This window comes from Moschus berezovskii, chromosome 7, assembly GCF_049115385.1.
Source record: "Moschus berezovskii isolate FMDL1 chromosome 7, NW_MosBer_1.0, whole genome shotgun sequence".
Classification (NCBI taxonomy): Eukaryota; Metazoa; Chordata; class Mammalia; order Artiodactyla; family Moschidae; genus Moschus; species Moschus berezovskii.
The window spans coordinates 71,732,265-71,746,991 of NC_142466.1; the positions used below are offsets into that span (position 1 = coordinate 71,732,265).

General features: G+C 41.1%; 2 long non-coding RNA genes across 3 annotated transcripts in view; one reads left to right on the forward strand and one right to left on the reverse strand.

Annotated features, from left to right (window-relative positions):
• The window catches only part of LOC129556862 (uncharacterized), a 622,407-nt gene that overhangs the window by 98,585 nt on the left and 509,095 nt on the right, over positions 1 to 14,727 (reverse strand). For both annotated transcript variants that reach the window (XR_016037858.1, XR_008686110.2), the window contains one exon: positions 1,990 to 2,104. This is a non-coding gene — a long non-coding RNA (uncharacterized LOC129556862). The remainder of the gene's footprint in view (positions 1 to 1,989; positions 2,105 to 14,727) is intronic.
• LOC148777355 (uncharacterized) overlaps positions 1 to 14,727 on the forward strand; it is a 71,085-nt gene that overhangs the window by 42,608 nt on the left and 13,750 nt on the right. The gene's annotated exons all lie outside the window — the stretch shown is intronic.

Below are 14,727 nucleotides of genomic sequence, written 5' to 3' on the forward strand. Positions count from 1 at the left end.
AAATATGAAGGAAAATAAGCATCTGTGTGCAAGAGAAATAGTGAATTTGATGAAAGGGACATTGAAACAAGAAAGCTGAACCAAAGTTTCATGCCCCCTGTCTCCTCCGCAGCTAACCTTTCCTGCTTTGCCCCCAAACAAAATTTCAGTAAAGAGCTAATCTCATTAAAAGCCAGTAAGGAATATAAAAGAATCCACATAAGACTTAGGTATAGAACCTACAAAGAAAGGAAGCATATGACTTATAAAAGAGGCAAAAGCCTAAGAGACATCTTGATTATGCTTGAAATATCAAAGAGACTTCACTCTGGTGTGTCTGGTGATGACAAATTAAAGCATTATTTCTGTTGTGAAAAAAAAAATAGACTTGGTCATGGACTTGAGTTAGCCAAGTAAATATTTTCTTGGCAGTGCACAACATCAGTGCAAAATGCCTATTATGCACTGACTGTAATTATAGCATTCAATTAACATTCTTAAATGATTATCATTTCTGGCCGAGTGGTGGTTGAGACTTGGGAGATATGAGCTCCGCCTGATATCTTTGCCTGGAAACCACTATCTGATATTTGAATTTGGAGATTTGATGTGGACCCACTAGTGTAGAGGATGGAGGGGGTGTGTAAGTCATGGCAAGTTTACAGCACAACTCATTGTGGCTTGCTGTCCATTGTTTCAGTGAAACTAATTTACTAAGGTTAAAAAGAAAAGTCCAGGGGTCTCCAGGGGCCACCAGTCATAGGTGGTCCAGTGGCTGGGACTCTGCACTCCCAATGCAGGGGGCCCAGGTTCCATTCTTGGTCAGGGGACTAGAGCCTGCATGCTGCAACTAGGAGTTTGCATGCCACAGCAAAGATCCCACATGCCACAATGAAGATCAAAGATCTCCTATGCTGCAGCTAAGACTTGGAGCAGCCAAATAGGTAAATATTTTTCAAAAATAAAGTTTCACTTTAGAGTGTTGACACTCACTGAAAACATGTTGCTTAGGTCCACAGGGTTGCAAACTGGTGTTTTTCTATGTGTTTGTCATATAGAACATGTCAACAAATATTTATAAATAAAGAAGTCCAGTTTTTGGTATAATAGGCACTTTTCATATTAGTTTACTTATTTCTGGAATATGTGGGTTTTGAACCATTTTCCTCCAGAGGATTAGAAAGCTAGTGTAGAAGGAAGTGTCTATGTAGATTACACTTTAAACCTTTCCTAAACACAGGACAGTGATTTATTGAGTGCAATTGTAATTATTTCTCAAGTTTACAACCATGCTATGGAACGCTTGCTCCTTGGAAGAAAAGCATTGACAAATCTAGACAGCATGTTAAAAAGCAGAGACATTACTTTGCCTACAAAGGTCTGTATAGTCAAAGCTATGGTTTTTCCAGTAGTCATGTATGGATATGAGAGCTGGACAATAAAAAAGGTTGAATGCCAAAGAATTGGTGCCTTCGACCTGTGGTGTGGAGGAGACTCTTAAGACAGCAAGGAGATCAAACCAATCAAATCTAAGGTAAATCAACCCTGAATATTAATTGGAAGGACTGATGCTGAAGCTGAAGCTCCAATAATTTGGCCACCTGATGGGAAGAGACAACTCATTGGAAAAGACCCTGATGCTGGGAAAGATTGAAGGCAGGAGGAGAAGGGGATGACAGAGGATGAGATGGTTGGATGGGATCACCAACTCAATGGACGTGAATTTGAGCAAGCTCCAGGAGATGGTGAAGGACAGGGAAGCCTGGCGTGCTGTAGTCCATGGGGTCCCAGAGTCAAATACAACTGAGTGACTGAACACAACATGGAAAAGGTGTCATTACTCCCATTTTACAGATGAGAAAACTGACTCAGGTTGTCATTGATTCAAAATCAGATAGTACCTGGAGGAGCTGACTTTCCAATTCAGTGATGACAGAATGAGCCAATTAGCACTGAAAGGGTCATAGTACTGAGCATTCCTCCATTAGAAATGTTTCCTGAGGGACTTACCTGGCAGTCCAGTGGTTAAGACTCTAAATTTCTGCTGTAGGAGGGCACGGAATTCATCCCTGGTTGGGAGAGGAAGATCCCACATGCTGCATGGTGTGCCTCCCCCTGCCACAACCTCCAAAAATAAAGAAATAGAAAAGTTATTTAAGAAAAGAAAAATGTTTCTTAGAAGAAATCTACCTATTTAAAAGCTTCAGTAGGATGCAAGATGGACATATGAATACCTGTTTTATACCACTCTCATGCAAAATATCATTAAAAGGGCCAAAGGAATATAATTAGGAGGGAGAAAATACATACACAGGAAATAGGGAGCAATTCTTTCCACTTTCTAGAAATGACAAATGCTTTAGGCAGGATGCACTGGAGACATACATGCATTAGACCAAGCAGGCCAGTGGGGCTGATCAAGAACACTGGTCACATTCCATTATCGTCTCCTGGCTCCATGCCGGGTTGCAGGTGAGGATGGGCCATGGAACTTCCAGAAGTATATCAGAGCAAGAGGTCTACCCAGCTGCACCTGCCTGCCTCATTCCACCTGCATGGTGACCGGCAAGGATGCTGTTTCACTAGCTTCTAATGCAGGCTGTTCCTGGCACCAAGAAGGGACAGAGTCAGGGCTTGAATCTCTTCTGGATTCAGCCCATTGATGGCCCAGAGGCCAACTGTTTACTCAACTGGTGCAAAAAAGTCCAAAGAGTCCTTGCCTTCTATGTGGGTGCAGAATAAACTGAGCTCTGACACATGGCAGGGAAGCCCCCAAGGGCAGGGAGTGCCCAGAGGAAGGAGTGACTCTGTGTGCAAGGGGATGGGGCCTCCTCGGAAAAGGGGAGAGGCTCTGAGTTTGACACCGTGACTGTGAATCCGAGTAGCTGGAAGTGCTGAGTGAATGGGAGTGTCTGAAGAGGACACAAATGGATGGGACAGGGGGAGCAAGTATTTGGGAAAATGGGAGAGGCAGGGCAATACCAGCTCACCCACACCCCAAGGGGCACACTTCTAGGCCTCTGAGGAAAGTTTGCTGAGAGGCACGCGAGCAGGAGAGTGGGTGGAGCAGTGTTCTCCCGTGCTTTGGAAGGTTCAGCGATATTCCCGTATCCTCTGGCAGGAGTCATCGTGGACGTTCAGGGAAGAAGTAGGGACTGCAGCTTTTTATGACAGAAGGAAGCTTCTACCAGGATCGGGATCAAATAGCCCTTACTGTATCTTAAGTGGTGGATTACACTACATCCCAGGGTCTCAACAAACAGGAGCAAGAAGCAAAAGAGTCCTGCTAGTACTCACTGAGCATCAGTTTCCCCAGCTCTAAATGGCGAGGGGTAATATATATTCTCCAGCATGTGGCAGCTGTGTAACCTAGCCTGGCATGTACAATATAAACTCAGCTACTATAAACAGTCTCATTACTGTTTTGAGCTATTCAATTTCCAAATCCAATCCTTCTTCCTCTATTCAACAATGACCTCTTCTGGGAAAACAAACAAGCAGAGAAACAAACAAATGGGATTTCTTTTGTATAAAGTGAAAGTGAAGTCGCTCAGTCGTGTCTGACTCTTTGTGACCCTGTGGACTGTAGCCCACCAGGCTCCTCCTTCCATGGGATTCTCCAGGCAAGAATACTGGAGTGGGTTGTCGTTTTCTTCTCCAGGGGATCTTCCCAACCCAGGGATGGAACCCAGGTCTCCCGCATTGCAGGCAGATGCAGGCAGACACTTTAACCTCTGAGCCACCAGGGAAGCAAAGATTTGCCAATTTCCTTCTTCCCTACATCTTTGGGCATGATTTCTCATGCCATCTCACGCCATGGTTTTGTACATGTTGTTCCTTCTGTCTGAAACACCTTTCCTTGTCATCACTGACTTATCCTTCAACCCTCAGCTCAGTGTCACTTCTGCCGTGCCTCTGATCTGCACATCCCTCAATGATTCACCCTCTCACGGTGTACCTTCACCCCAGATCATAACCGTCTAGACATGGGTTTCCTTCACTAGACTGTGAGCCCCTGAGGATGGTGGCTCCTGTGTTTACTTTCCTTTTTACCTAGCACCCAGAATATAGTAAACCCGAGCAAAGGTTTATTGAAAACTTGTCTTGAAGGAGAATCCATGAAATATTGGAGGAAAACACATTTTTAACCAATCTTGACATTGCATCACTGTGCACTAAAAAAAAAGGAAATTGTTCTGAAATTAGATAAACTCATGATTCTTTCATTTAAATGATTTTTACCCTGTGGACTCCTTTCCTGGGAACTGGTCCAGGCTCTAGAATGCAAAGGTGTGTGACAGAGTGTGGGCACCCGTACAAAATGAGTGTGATGTCAGGGCTCCACATGAGGTATTCAGAGGGAGGAGCCATGGATCTTTCACCACAGTGGGGTGCAAGGATGGTTTTCCATTACCTGAGGCTTTAGCTGTCTTCTGATTCTATGAGTTCAGCCTTTTAAGATGCCACATGTAAGTGAGATCCTACAGCTGTCCTCTGATTCTGTGTCCTAGAGGGGGTCCAGTGACTGGATGGGGGAGTTCAGAGCTGTCGAATTTGGGCCCCTGCAATAGGTGTAGAAATAGATGGAGAGAGAGCAGCGTAGTCCAGGGGTCAGGAGACCCAGGTTCTTTAGTAACTTTGGACAACCTGCTCCCTCTCCTTTGAGAGAAGTTTCAAACTTTTGTAAATTTCTGCTTATACAAAAAAGGGGTGGGATGAGACAATCTTAAGGTTCCTTCTAGGAAGCATGGGTCTATGACAGCTTGAAGCAGGCCCTGAGATCCATTGGTAGGAGCACTTTGATTGGGAAGAAACCCCATGGCCTACAAATTGGGTCTTCCCTGTTCCCAGCTGTGTGACTGGCATCTCACCAATGTGGTCACAGCGTCTGATTTAAAGCACCCGTGTACTGCCTCTGAGCAGTCCAGACCCTTAATGCAGACTGGTTAAAGCCATCCTAACGTCTAAATGAAAGTTCATGAACTAGATCAACCAACTGGACTTGGAAAGGAAGGGGAGGAAATCTGAGCACAAGGAAGTGAGTCTGTTTATTTGTTTCTTAATTCTAATTAGAAAAAGGAAAAGAGTGTTAGGAGTCTTTAGTGATTCACATCTTAATAGCCTGGTTATAATTTATTAATCCCTTTCATCAAATTTTCAGTATCCCTTTCCCCAGGAGTCTGAGTGACTCAAATGTATTTATTGTTTCTAGGTGGGGTGTCATTAAATATTTGGCATCTCCTAAAGCGGCTTGGGGAACTGGATTATATACCATGTGAAGGCAAATTATTTCTGGAGGGAGAAGCATGAATAGATAAAACATTAGGCAAAATGAGTGATACATGCAGAAACATTATTCTTTATAATAATAATGACCTCATATTTATCTCTAATAATGACAATGCAGGTCTGCTATTTTACTTTTTCCTGTAATTTTCCCTACTGGCATCTCTTCCCTTTCCCTTAATGGAAATCCAATGGTTTTCCTTAAAATGGAATATCAACACTAAAAATTATATATTAATATATTATATGTAGTGTGATGATTACCACAATAAAGTTAACACATCCATCAACTCAGATAGTTTCCTTTTTTTTTTTTGTAGTGAGAAGATTTAAGATCTACTCAGAAAATTTCAAGTATGCAAAATATGGTATTGTTACCTACAGTCACCATACTGTATATTAGAGCCTCAGAACTTATTTATAATTGAAAGTTTATTCACTGAGACAAGCATCTCTCCATTTTTCCCATCCTCCCAGCCCTGGCAACAACCATTCTACTCTGATTCTAGGAGTTTAACTTTTTAAGATTCCACATATAAGTGAGATCATATAGCATTTGTTGTTCTTTGTCTCATTTATTTCACTTAGCATAATACCCTCAAGGTTCATCCACGTTGTTGCAAATAGGATTTCCTTCCTTTTTTAAAAAAGCCTGGATTATATTCCATTGTATATGCATACAGACAATTTTACTTCTTCCTGTTCAACTTGGATGTTTTTACTTCTTTTTCTTGCCTAACTGCTCTGGCTAGGGCTTTCAGTAGCAGGTTGAATAGAAGTGGTGAGATCTTGGATAAAACACTTGTTTAGTTCCTGATCTTAGAGAAAACACTTTCAGCTTTTCACTGCTGAATATGATGTTAACCAGTGACTTGTCATATATAGCCTTTATCATGTTGAATATGTTACGTCTATACCTAATTTGTTGAAAGTTTTTATCGTGAAAGATATGTTGAATTCTGTCAAATGCTTTTTCTGCATCTTTTGAGATGATCATATGATTTTACCATTCGTTTTTGTTAATGTGATATGTCATACATAGGACTTTGTGTATGTTGAACTGTTTTTATATCCTAGGGATAAATTTCATTTGATCTTGATTCTTTTAATGTGTTATTGAATTCAATTTTGCTAGAGTTTGGTTGAGAATTTTTATTTATTTTTAAAAAATTTTTATTGGAGGCTAATTATTTTACAATATTATATTGGTTGGTTTTGCCATACATTGACATGAATCCGTCCCGGGTGTACATGAGTTCCCCTTCCTGAACCCCCCTCCCACCTCCCTCCTCCCTTTATCCTCCCTCTGGGTCATCCCCGCACACCAGCCCTGAGAATCCTGTAACATGCAACGACCCTGAACTGGCGATTCGTTTCACATATGACAACATACATGTTTCAATGCCATTCTCCGAAATTATCATGTTCATCAGGTTTACTAGTTTGTAATTTTCTTCTCTTTTAGAGTCTTTATCTGACTTTGGTATCAGAATGATACTAGCCTCATAAAATGAGCTTGGAAGTATACCCTCCTCTTCAATTTTGGAAGAGTTTTGAGGAAGATTGGCATTAATTCTTCTTTAAATGTTTGACAGGATTCACCAGTGAGGCTGTCTGGTTTCTACTGGGAGGTTGAGAGGTTTCTGATTACTAATTCAATCTCTTTACTTGATATTGGCCTGTTCAGATTTTCTATTTCTTCATAATTCCATCTTTGTAGGTTGCACATTTCTAGGAATTTAAACATTTCTTCTAGATTATCTGATTTGTTGCTGTATAATGGGTTATAGCAATCTCTTATGATCCTTCTGACACCTGTGGTGTCAGTTGTAATGTCTTCTTTTTATTTTATTATTTTATTTATTTGGATGACCCCTATCCCTATTTTTCTTAGTTTAGGTAAAGGTTTGGTAATTTTAGTTGTCTTTCAAAAACAAACTTAATTTCATGGATCTTCTCTACTGTTTTCCTATTGTCCATTTCACTTATTTCTGCTCAAGTCTTTTTATTATTTCCTTCCTTCTATTAACTTTGGGCTTAATTTGGTCTTTTCTAGTTTCTTGAAATGTAAAGTTATGTTATTTATTTGAGATCATTCTTTTTTCTTAACATAGGTGTTTATAGCTATGAATTTTCCTTTTAGAAGTGTGTTTGCTGCATCCCATAAATATTGGTATGCTGTATTTCCATTGTTTGTCCCAAGATATTTTTGATTTCTGTTTGATTTCTTCTTTAACCCATTGGTTGTTTAGCAGTATGTGTTTAATTTCCATGTATTGCACAGTTTCCAAGTTTCCACCTGTTATTGATTCATACCATTGTGACTGGAAGAGATATATGATGTGAAATCAGCCTTCTTGAAACTGTAATGACTTATTCTGTATCCTAGTGTGTAATCTTTGCTGGAATGTTCAGTGTGCCCTATGAACAGTCTATGTTGTTGTTCAATCGCCCAGTCATGTCCAACTCTTTGCGACCCCCTGCACTGCAGCATGCCAGGCTTCCCTGTCCTTCACCATCTCCCAGAGCTTGATCAAACTCATATCATTGAGTCGGTGATGCCGTCCCACCATCTTGCTCTCTGTCACCCACTTCTTCTCCTGCCTTCAATCCTTCCCAGCATCAGGGTCTATTCCAATGAGTTGGCTCTTTGCATCAAGTAGCCAAAGTATTAGAGCTTCTGCCTCAGCATCAGTCCCTCCAATGAATATTCAGGATTGATTTCCTTTAGGATTAGTCTATAGTGTTGTATAAATCTGCTACTTTCTTAGTTTTCTATCTGGATTATTTACCCTTTGTTGTGAGTGGGATAATGAAGTCCCCTGCTATCACTGTATTGTTGTTTATTTCTCCTTTCAGTTCTTATTTCAGTTTCATATTCCTTCATGCATTTAGGTGCTCTGAATGTTGGGTGACCGGAGAAGGCAATGGCACCCAACTCCAATACTCTTGCCTGGAAAATCCCATGGGTGGAGGAGCCTGGTAGTCTGCAGTCCATGGGGTTGCTAAGAGTAGGACACGACTGAGTGACTTCACTTTCACTTTTCACTTTCATGCATTGGAGAAGGAAATGGCAACCCACTCTAGTGTTCTTGCCTGGAGAATCCCAGGGATGGGGGAGCCTGGTGGGCTGCCGTCTATGGGGTTGCACAGAGTCAGACACGACTGAAGCGACTTAGCAGCAGCAGCAGCAGCAATGTTGGGTGACAAATATTTTAAATTGTTATATCCTCTCCATGAATTGGCCCTTTTTTATTATATAATTTCCCCTTAAAATATGCAAGTGTTAGGGGTACTAACCTTTTGTAGCGTTGGAAGTCTGCATATAACTTTATAGGCAGTCCTCCATATTTGCAGTTTGGCATCCACTGGATTCAACCAACTGTGGATCGTGTAGTACTGTAGTGTATTTGGTGAAAGACATTCACATATTGGTGAACCCTTTCAATCCAAATCCACATTGTTCAAAGGTCAACTGTATAATGACTTTTTAAAAATCTCATACGATTAAAAAAAATAATTTTTATTTATGTCTTTAGTTTTGGCTGTGCTGGATCTTTGTTGTGTGGGCTTTATTTTGATTGCAGGGAAGCCAGGGCTACTCTGTAGTTGCAGTGCTCAGGCCTCTTTTTGCAGTGGCTTCTCTTGTTGTGGAGCACAGGATCTAGGGCAAGTGGGCACCAGTAGTTTTGACATATGGGCTCTTCCTGGGCTCTAGAGCTCAGGCTCAGTAGTTGTGGTGCATGGGCTTAGTTGCCTCGCAGCATGTGGGATCTTCTCAGATCAGGGATTAAACTTCTGTCTCCTGCACTGGCTGGTGGATTCTTTACCACTGAGCCAGCAGGGAAGCCCCCTCATGACCATTTCTAACTATTTTGACTATTCTATATCAGACTATTTTGTCTGATATCAGTATATCCACTTTTGACCTCTTTTGGTAGACACTTGCTTGGAGTATCTTTTCTATCCTTTCACTTTCAGCCTGTATGTGTCCTTAAAGCTACAGTGAGTTTTTATTGTAGATAACATATCATTTTTTTTAACCCATTTGGTTATCCTGTGTCTTTTAATTGAAGACTTTAGACCACTTGTGTTTAAAATTATTACTGATAGGTAGGACCTATGATTGCATTTTGCTCATTGTTTTCTGACTGTCTTGTAGTTTCTTTCCACATCTCTTGATGTTTTCCTTTGTGATTTGATGACTTTTTGTAGTGGTAGGCTTTGCTTCTTCACTGTTAATCTTTTATGTGTTATTACAGTTTTTTCCTTTCTGGTTACCATGAGATATCTAATATCTAATAGTTATCCTGTTTTAAGTGGCAAACAACTTAAATTTGCATACAAAAACCCTATACTTTTATTTCTCTGTCCCTTCAAATTTTAGGTTATCGATGTCAGAGTTTATATCTTTTTATATTGTGTATGAAAAACAAATTATTATATAGTTATTTTAATGTTTTTTTAACTTTTATACTAGTTGAAAGTGATTTATATATCATTACAATATTAGACAATTCTGCCTTTGTTTATGTATTTACCTTTATCAGTGAATTTTATATGTTCATATGATTTACATTGTTAATTACTGTCCTTTCATTTCAGTTTGAAGAACTCCCTTTAGTGTTTCTTGTAAGACAGGTCTAGTGGTAATGAATCCCCTTAGTTTTTGTTTATCAGCTTTTATTCATTCTGTTCTCTTCACCTACAAAGCACCAAAATATGTGGCAGCAATTTTAAGGATCTATCATTATTACAGAGCAGCAATGGACCTCAGGGATTATTTTAAAGATGAGGCCTGGAGTAAAGTGATTCAGAATCATAATGCTAAAAATGGAAAGGGTCTATCCTCTTTCTCAACTTTTATACAGCATTTCCAATAAAAGTTGACCAGTCTTGATGAGTTTCTCTCCAGAGACAGAGAGCTTACAATTTTCAGAGGCAATCTTTCCATCACGGAGAGCTGGACCATTAGAAAGTTCTTCCTCAATCAGCTAAAATCTTTCTCCCTTTAGCTTCCTCTCTATGTTGTTCAGTTTTCTCCTTGGTGAGAAATAGCAGAGCCAGATGCTGGATGGACCCAGAGCAGGAAGACTCCTGAGAAAGGGACAGCCAAGTTTGACACAAATACCAAAAAATCCCAGGTATAGCTACTTTAGATGGGCTAGTTCCCTAGATACAATGAAATATTACCTAATCATATGGCTTGTTCTGATTAGAAACAGGGATTCCTTCACATGGTCTAGCCTAGCTTATTGGAATTCTACAATAGATTTTAGTACTGAAGTCTTGGTCAATGTCATATTTTGGTACTCTTGACCATATCTGTCTTCCTTGAACTCCTCTTAAGGAACAAACAATTGATAATTGGGGAAGGCAAAATTTCGGGTATATATGGTTCCCCTGGCCAAATCCCATTTTTCATATCACCTTCCAAACATAACTTCTGATACAGCAGACACTGACACTGTACACCCTTTAGCTCACATTAATTAACCTTAAAACTATACTGTGCATCCTTGGGCTTACACTGCACCTTCTCAGTCCTCTCTCCTAGCTAACCAGATCATGGCATCACCCATGTTTTTGAGGCCTCCACTTCTGAGTTCCTCTCCTCCTTGTAAAAGCAATAACCCTTTAACATCTTTGGCTCAGCATTTATTTACACAGCTCAGGGTTATCCAGCACCCCTAGCTTTCTTATCTACCAAAGTTTCCCTTGGAGAACAAGGTCTTCAGCATTTTCATTGGCATAGCTTGACAATGTACATACAATACAGAGCTTTCTTCCTTTCCTATCAATAGCCAGCGTATAAACCTAACTTACCCAAAATCTGCAAATCCTATATTTTTAGTTATTTTTAATGATGTGAACTGATTAATTCCCAAGAGCTACTTCATCCACACCATCCCACCATACCAGTAAGGTGACTATTTTCATGGAAGGGTCTGGAAAGCATACCTATTGCATAATTTCTAATCATCCTGAAAATAGCTTATCAAAAAGCCTCAAAATTTCCTAATGATTGGATACATCACATCTGGAGTCTGTGTATGTCTAAAACCCAGCCAAGTGATGAGCAAGCATTATCTGGAGATACTCCTGAATATTTGTTTTAAAAAAAAAGTAATAATAATACCTCGTAAAGTACATGGGCTTCCATGATGGCTCAGCTGGTAAAGAATCCGCCTGCAATGCGGGAGACCTGGGTTCAATCCCTGGGATGGGAAGATCCCTTGGAGAAGGGAAAGACTACCCACACCAGTATTCTGGCCTGGAGAACTCCATGGACTGTATAGTCTATGGAGTCACAAAGAGTTGGACACAACTGAGTGACTTTCATTGTGGGCTTCCCTTGTGGCTCAGTTGGTAAAGAATCTACTTGCAATGCAGGAGACCTGGGTTCGATCCCTGGGTTGGGAAGATCCCTTGGAAAAGGGAAAGGCTACCCATGCCAGTATTCTGGCCTGGAGAATTCCATGGACTGTAAAGCCCATGGGGTCTCAAAGAGTTGAATATGACTGAATGACTTTCACACACACATAGAGTACAAATCCAAGGAAGCAGAGTGGCTAATGTCAAACTTTCCATTTATGTTTCAAAGCACTCACTTGAACAATGAGGTTTAGGATGGGCTTTGTATTGAATTTCTCACTAATGGATCTTTAAAGGACATATGCACTGCTTGCTGTTGTCCAGATATTTTCTCAAGAAAGTTACCCTCCTGTCTGGTATATACCAAGACTTATTACTCTGACCATCAAATCAGGTAAGGAAAGATTTGGTCTTCCAAGTGACATCTGTCATTATTATAATGATAATAGTAATAGTTAACTACATGGCAGTTACTTGAGTCCCAGGCACTTTATATGCATTGTCTTTATCCCTACATCTCTCGGAAAATATGCATTACTGGTGATAGTCATAAGTTGGCAAGATATTTTGCTGAGACCTCAAATCTGTGAGCCCTTGATCTGCTGCCCACCTCAGTCTAACACCAGTCCTGCTAGGTCTATGAGCAAGGTAAAATGGACAAAGCTAGTCAGAGGAAATAAGTTTATAAGTACAGAGGAAGCTTTGGTACCAACTCTTACTGCCTGATGCTGCTGCTGCTGCTAAGTCACTTCAGTCGTGTCCGACTCTGTGTGACCCCATAGACGGAAGCCCACCAGGCTCCGCCGTCCCTGGGATTCTCCAGGCAAGAACACCAGAGTGGGTTGCCATTTCCTTCTCCAATGTGTGAAAGTAAAAAGTGAAAGTGAAGTCGCTCAGTCGTGTCCGACCCCTAGCGACCCCATGGACTGCAGCCCACCAGGCTCCTCCATCCATGGGATTTTCCAGGCAAGAGTACTGGAGTGGCTTGCCATTGTCTTCTCCGACTGCCTGATGAGGTACGTCCAAATTATAAGGACCAAATTTGTGTTCCTGTGTGGACTAAGTCCTACATGAAAAAACCATCCTAGCTCATTCTAAGAGCTATCATTCTTATAAGCAGAAGAAGAAAAAACACACCCAAGGGAAAGGGCATAATGGGAAGATTATTTTCCTAAGATCTGGTTCAATAGGCTTAAACCTCCCACCCTACCCACCCTTAAAAAATTAATGGTAGGAGAGAGCTGTCTTATAAACTAGGATGGCCCCTGGACCTTCTTAGCCAACTAAAGTTATAGTCATAATCAATCCAAAAAGGAAAAGGATCCAATAGGGCATGCCATGTGGAAGGAAAAACGTTTCAAGTTCTTTGTTCCTCCTTTTGAAATCTTTTCTTGTTAGTACAGAAATGGGAAATTACTGAGATGTGTGCAGACGCTCTCTGATCCTGAATCATGGCCAACATCCCAAATCAATGACGGCTCTCATTCTTGCCAAATCTAGAGTCTTTTTCAACACAATGCCTTAAGCAGTTATATTAGATGACTAGAATCGGCTATTCTTTTACCGTCATTACCTTAGCACCCCAGTAGAACAGTGCCTGTTCCCTGTGTCAGAAAACTCCTGCTGTGGGTACAGTGTAGAAGATGGTGCTTTCTTTCCTCCCCAGAAGTTGTGGCCTTCAGCCAACACACCCCCATATTTTGGGTCTCTCTTTAACTTAAGGATATGGCCTTAGGGCAGAAAAGTCAAGAGCATCAGAAAAGTCCTGCCTGAGTTTTCACGAGGCTTCTTCTCCAATCCTTGCCTCTTCTCTTTTACCTTGATCTGGAAGCAATGAATGGGCAACTCAGCCTATTTTCCCCATGGTTATCTGCTAAATTAGGCAACATAATCTCAATTTCCACACAGAAATTCACTTTGTACAATCAAGTTCCCTGGACAGATGTATACAGTATATATGGAGAAATGAAGTAATACTTTCTTCTGCCTCGCAAATATTAATAACATCCTGAAAAAATGCCAAACCAGACAGGAAGTCAGGACAATAGGCATAAACTCGGATTTTCCTGAGCCAACCTGGATGTCAGGTCACCTTATTCAAAAGAAGCTTTAAGAACGCAATATCAGTCCCATACCCACAGAATGCGTAAATCATATCTCAGCATCAATGTGAGTTCACAGTTACCCTCCAGTCTAATATCTAGACTAGAAGCAAACCAAGTAGCTCTTGTCCAGTTTCCCTACTTCCCAAATGAAGAATACCCTGGGATTCTTTTTTTTTTTTTTAATATGAGCATGTGACTTCCCAACACGTAAAACGGTGTAGCCCCAGAAACAGAGAAGATGAAGCCCATGTCTGATTGAGGATGCTCCTCAATCCCCAGAGGTGGACTCTAAGGAGGGGCTATTTAATCTTATTTAATCCCAGGTCAATGGTTTTTCCTGTGGTCATGTATGGATGTGAGAGTTGGACTGTGAAGAAAGCTGATCGCCGAAGAATCGATGCTTTTGAACTGTGGTGTTGGAGAAGACTCTTGAGAGTCCCTTATACTGCAAGGAGATCCAACCAGTCCATTCTAAAGGAGATCAATCCTGGGTGTTCATTGGAAGGACTGATGCTCAAGCTGAAACTGCAGTACTTTGGCCACCTCATGCGACGAGTTGACTCACTGGAAAAGACTCTGATGCTGGGAAAGGTTAGGGGCGGGAGGAGAAGGGGACGACCAAGAATGAGATGGCTGGATGGCATCACCGACTCTGTGGACATGAGTTTGAGTGTACTCCGGGAGTTGGTGATGGACAGGGAGGCCTGGCGTGCTATAATTCATGGGGTCGCGGAGAGTCGGACACGACTGAGCGACTGAACTGAACTGAATCCCAGGTCTTTACCTCCTGAAAGCTAGCATATGTCATTGGCATTTGGCTTTCAGATAAGTCTGTGTTTTGCAGATTCTGCAAGTGAATCCAGGCACAGCAGTTTGTCTTGTTGATCTTTTGGAACTTTGGAGAGGTGGGACACATAAGAGAGCTAATTGTGGATGGACCCAACTAAGGTTGTATGAAAGTTTACTGCAGCAGAAGATGCCT